At 45.9% G+C, this 6,000-nt stretch overlaps 1 protein-coding gene across 3 annotated transcripts in view; it reads left to right on the top strand.

Annotated features, from left to right (window-relative positions):
• DLGAP4 (DLG associated protein 4) overlaps nt 1-6,000 on the top strand; it is a 225,283-nt gene that overhangs the window by 145,189 nt on the left and 74,094 nt on the right. The gene's annotated exons all lie outside the window — the stretch shown is intronic.

The following is a 6,000-nucleotide window of genomic DNA, read 5'->3' as shown; positions in this document are numbered from 1 at the left end:
ACAGATGACCCTTCGGGACATTTTTTCTAAATCAGTAGCCTTCAGTCTTTGTATGCCTAAGGACCAGCACCTGTTTGAGCATCGGTTCATGAAGCAACAGCTAACAACCGCTGCGAAGCGGGTGGCCATAAAGATGGCACAATGGTCTGAGCACATGCTTTGCATGCTAGAGGTTAAGGTTCAGTGTGTCATGATCCCCAAAGCATGGAGCCAGAGTAGCTCCTGAGCCACACAGGGTATGTGCCCCTAAAAACCTAAGTAAAAAATAATAGAAAATGATTTAAAATATACCGCAGGTCTGGAGAGATAGTCCAAAAGGTTGGACACATGTTTGCCATAGAGATTTAATTCTGGAACTGCGTGGTTCCCCCACGCACCAAGGGGAGTGGCCCTAAATAATTTATCACTATGGTAAACCAATGCTATTTCAGAAAAGTACTATAGTAGAGCCTCTGACGATGGTTCAGGCATGACCAAAGGAAAAAAGAGGCATCTGTCACAGAGCAAAGCAAAAGACTGAGGAATGTCCAAACCAAGGCCAATCACAGAAGTTTCTGGCTTAGGAAGGAGCCTGCTCTGACTCACCAGTCCTTCTTGCACCTCAGTTTCCCCAATTGTAAACCAAGGTGTATGTAAGGCCTCAGATTGCTACTGGGGAAAGGAAATAATACTGGAAAGAGTGGGGCTGGAGTGATAGTACATCCTCTATACTTAGATGTCTCCACAAGGCTCTCAGACCCAATTCCATGGGCGCCCTGTCAGCAGTTCACTCCAGTCCCATGAGAGCCTTAAAGATGTTACTGGGGTGGGACTGGGAGGATGTACAGCACCCCAGCATCTCCAGCCTATACTCCTTCATCTCCCCTAATCCTAGTTACAGGATAGGCAACAGATACTACACCCATACCTCTTTAGGTCTCGGTATTGCTCAGTGATAGCTCAGTGATAGTTCATTAACGCTGTATAATCATCATGCACAAGGTTGGTGGAATATAACAATTCATACTTGTTTTATGGTTTGCTCAGGTGCTATACCCAGAGGTATTCAGAGGCTCCTGGTTCTGTGCTCAGGAGTGACTCCTGCTGGTGCTCACGGGACTCCATGTGATACTGGGGATTTGAATTTGGGTCATATCTGCTATCGGGAAAGGGCCTAACCTCCTGTGCTCTCTCTCCAACCCCCACAATCATTTCTTTCTCCCAAGTTTGTGGTTCAGCTGAGATAAATCTACTTCACATGCCTATCATGACCCTTTTGGGCACAAAGGGTTATCTGGTCATCTTGGCCCCAGTGTCCTCACCAGGAGCCATGTTTCTCCTGGTGATAACAGAGAACCAGAGCCAGTCTAACTACAGAAGCACTGAAAATTTCAGTGCCCTGCTTGTGTGACATCTGTTCACATCCTATTGGCTAGGGCCACAGAGATGGCTCAGTGGGCTGGAGCACATGTTTCACATATAGGAGACCCAGCCAGGTTCAATTTCCTGACCAGGACCACTTCTGTGTATAACAAAAAAATAAATCAAAACAAAACAAAATGTTAAAATGCTACTGGCTACAGTAAATCCTATGACTGGGTCAAAATGAGTAAAGAAAACCCCTGTTGAAACTTGGAGAAATTAATTATTTTGTTCTGTCTGTTTTATTGTTATTTTTACTTTCTTTGTTGTTTGTTTTGGGGGCCACACCTGGCCATGAGTTTAGGACTTACTCCTGTGTCTACACTCAGGGATCATTCCTAGCAGTGTTTGGAGGACCAGATATAGAACTCAGGTTAGGCAAATGCAAGGCAAGTGTCCTGCCTTCTGTACTGTCTCTTTGGCCCAAGAAACTATTTGGATGACTGAGGGGATAGATAGTACACTTTCTGACCACATTTACTCACGTTCCTTTCACATAGGCTTGCTCCTGAGACCCACCCCTCCCAAAGTCTTACCTGGACATAACATTGAGAATTCCTGATCATATGTTGGGTCTACATGTGGCTATACTTTATTGAGTGACTGATCTACAGTCTAAAAAGAAAGTGATCTGTAGAATAAAAATTTAAAAATAGAGTCCTCGAGTTGGATGAAGCTGCCCAGGCATTGTGTTTATAACCCCTCAGGAAGACAGGTCTGATGAAGCAGGGTAGTGGCAGAGAAATAATATACCAAGCAATCAAAAAAGATATTCATTGGAGTCAGCTTGCTTTATTCCTCATGGCCTTTCTCTGCTACAGTCTCTCTGTCATGTGCTCATTCTGCCATGTGCTGCCTATGCGCCATGTGCTTTCTTTTCCAAGCTCTCTTTCCCTGCCCTGTGCTCCCTAAGCCATGTGCTTTCTTGCACACCCAAAGCCAGCTCTTTTTCTATATTATTCAGAACCCCACCCAACAAGGTGAGGAAGGCCCTGTAATCCAGGTGGGATTTTACATACCAAAGAAAGAGGTTAGGGAAACAGGAAGTTGGGGAAAGGGTTACAGTGATCTACCTCCAACCTCTGCCCCTTCTGCAGGTGCTGGCAACACAGGAGTGGATATAAGTGCAGCTTACGTGTTTAGAGGGGCGTGGGGTGCCCATAGGTTCAGTGCACATATTTTTTGTATGTGAAGATGCAGGTTCTGTTCCTGGCCCCGCAGAGCCCCCTATTGTGAGAACAGTGTTCAAGCAGTGCACTGAGAGTAGCCCAATTTGTGGCTGCCAAATATAACAAAACTGAAAACCCCAGAAAAGTGAAGAATAGGGGAGATTCAGAGACTCAGTGATCTGTGCTAGGTCTTTTGTTCTAGGTAGAAACGGGGCAAATCCTCTGGGATAGAGAAGGTTGGAATGTTCTTTATGAGCCCAAGTTTATTCCCTGGGGTTGATTTCCTGATTCATTCTCTGAAGCTCTTGGCTCTGCTCTCTGAAAGCTCTTCCTGTTCCCAGGCAAAGGCCTCCAAGGGCCATGTGTGTAGAAAACTCTGGAGAATGTTCTTTGGGGATAAGGGAACAGTTTTCTCTGCCAGTTCCCTGCCTCAGGACAGGTGGGTGCCCCCCAGATGCTTTAACATGTCCTTGATCTCAGCCCCTTCCACCAAAACTGGTTATAGTTTTAGCCACATACTTACTTCAAACACTGTATATTTTTCTATGTATGTGATGAACTTAACTCCAGAAGCCAACAGCCACCCCCACAATGAACGGAATCATATTACTCTCAAATTATGAGCACTGTGGGAACAGAAAGCTTCAAGGTTTTACAGCTCCTGGAAGCCCTTTTAAGAAGCTGAGAGCATCTCTTAATGCTCCCTCATTAGTTTAGAATATTAAGAGAAGATATAAGGGCCACATGGATAAACAAATAGATAACTAGAAGGGCAGAATAAAAGCCTTCCATGCTCAAGGCCCCAAGTTGGATCCCTGCCACTACATGGCTCCCTTCCATATAGTAGCTTCCAACACCGCTGGGTACAAGTAGCACCTCATGAACAGATCTGAGCACCAACTGTCAGGCCCTCACAGATGGACCAAATGTCATAGAAGTGGCCCCTGATTCCCCAGAATCTTAAACAAAAGATGTTTAACCCACTTTTTTGGGGGGTTGGTGTTGGGTCACACCTGGCAGTGCTCAAGGGTTACTTCTGGCTCTGCACTCAGAAATCACTCCTGGCAGACTCAAGGAACCATATGGGATGCCGGAATTCGAATCACCGTTCTTCCTGGGTCAGCTGTTTGCAAGGCAAACACCTTTCCTCTGTGCTATCTCTCCAGCCCCTTAACCCCACCTTTGATTTTATCTGTTCCACGTGCTGTATTTCAGCTAACCATGAACTTGGTTTGACCCTTGTCCTCAGACTGGGTTTTAACTTGGAAATAATTTACTGGCTGGAGAGACCAGAGTTAATGGATTTTCCAGCGCAGCACATTCTGGGTTTTCTGTTTCCTCTAAGCCAGAATGTTCCAAACTAATTTGACCTACTATCCCCTTTTCAGAAAAAAAATAAGCATTTACTCAGTGCTCCCTGGAAATTTACCATCTTTGGGAAGGGTGTACACCCAGTGGTGCTAGAGCTTAGTTCTTGCTCTGTAGTCAGGAATCTCTCCAGGTGGTGCTCAGGACACCATATGAGGTTCCTGGGATCAAATCCTGGTCGGCTATGTGCAAGGCAAATGCTCTACCCACTACTATCACTCCTGCCCCTGGAAAAACACCTTTAAGCAAATAAAGAAAAGGTGCCTACCCAATGCACCTGAGGCTACTATTGCCTCCTGGACCATCCATCACTAGCAGGGAATGATGAACATGACCCCACTTTGGAAAGCACAACTCCACACCTTCCCTGAAGCACTCTCAATTTCTCATCTGCACCATCCCAGAGTACTTTGGAAACACAAGACCAGCTGAATTGCAGTGTTTGACCTGGAAACTATCCTTTCCCACATCCCCCTCTCTCTTCCCTTACAGAGATCCTATCTGAGAAGTGTATCCTTAGGTGATTTTATCATCCTATGAATGCCAGAGTATACTGACACAAACCTAAGTGGCTCAGCCTTCTTCCCAGCATCACAGCTGAGCTGTCACTGGCTGGAACTTTATAGGTGGTGAACTAAGGTGATACTTGGCACAAATATTTCGTGTCTACCCTTTTTTCATGGCCACTAGAACAACCCTTATTGCTGTCATCACTTGGTGCCAGAGCCAGTCCTACATACTTTTGTTTTTGTTGTTTTGTTGGAGGGCTTACTCCTGGCTCAGGGATCACTCCTGGTGGTACTTGGGAACTACATGCAGTAATGGTAATAGAGTTGACTATCTGCAAGGCAAGTGTCCTTCTATTGTGTTTTCTCCAGCCCCCAGTGCTAAATTGTTTTTTGTTTTTGTATTTTGGGCCATGCCTGGCAGTACTCAGAGTTTATGCCTGGTTCTGCACTCAGAAATTACTCCTGGCAGGCTCAGGATACCATATGGGATGCCAGGGATCAAACCCAAGTGGCAAGGCAGACATCCTATCCACTGTGCTATTGCTCCAGACCATTGCTATATATCTTTAAGTTGCTAACATTCTTAGTATCAAATTCTGTATTAGGCATTGTGTGTGTATGTATTTGGGCCAATCAGTAGTACTCAAAGGTTACTTCTAGCTTGGTATTGGGATCACTGTCAGTATTGCTAAGAGGACCATGCAGTGCTAGGAGCAGAACCCAAAGCTCCCACGTGCAAAATGTGTGCTCTAGACCTTTAAACATCCCCCCCCCCCAATCCATCACCTTTTATCACAATACTATTGTGGAGCAAGAAAGCAATGGTTCCAGCAGCACACAGTAGAATGTATTTGTTCCCCATAAATGTAGTTTGCTTTTGCTCTCCATCTCCATGCCCTGCTCCTGGAGTCAAGGTTGCTCCTGGAATCAGTGCCTGAGACAGGGTAGGCAGACCTCTTGGTGACAAAGTATGAGGGAACAAGACCCATAATGCATGTCAAGTCTCTTGTACTCTGCTAACATCAGATTGGTCAAAGCAAATCACATGAGACCAAAGCTGAGGACCAGGAAATGTACTCTTTTGGGGGGATGGCTGGGGATGCTGTAGTAAGAGGAAGGGAGGTGCCTCTCTGAATATGCTCTGGAGGCCTGGCCAACTGATCAGTGGTTCAAATGAGGCTCCAAGGATGATGCTCAGGCTTTGCAGAGCCGCAATTCTGGGCCCACTGAGAAATACTCAGGGGCCTCCAGAGCCAGACCCAGTGAAACTCAGAGGCTTCTAGAGCTTCACCAGGCAATAACAATGTCTGGTGTTGTTAACAATACTATGTTCAGGGTATTGTATGGTGCAGGTACAGCAACCAAAGTCAGTTGCATATAAGACAAACCCCTTTACCCCTGCACTCTCACTCCAGTTCCTCCACCTTTTTTTTTTATTTTTCAGAGATGAAGTTTCTGGACCTTCTTCAGCATAGCTCAGCCTGGCTCAGGCCAGCAGTGCTTGGGCCTTTATTGCTCAGGGCTGAACCTGTCAGTGGCCAGGGAACCATGCA

The sequence above is a fragment of the Suncus etruscus genome, chromosome 9 (genome assembly GCF_024139225.1).
Source record: "Suncus etruscus isolate mSunEtr1 chromosome 9, mSunEtr1.pri.cur, whole genome shotgun sequence".
Taxonomy (NCBI): domain Eukaryota; kingdom Metazoa; phylum Chordata; class Mammalia; order Eulipotyphla; family Soricidae; genus Suncus; species Suncus etruscus.
This window is presented reverse-complemented; position numbering and strand designations above follow the sequence as displayed.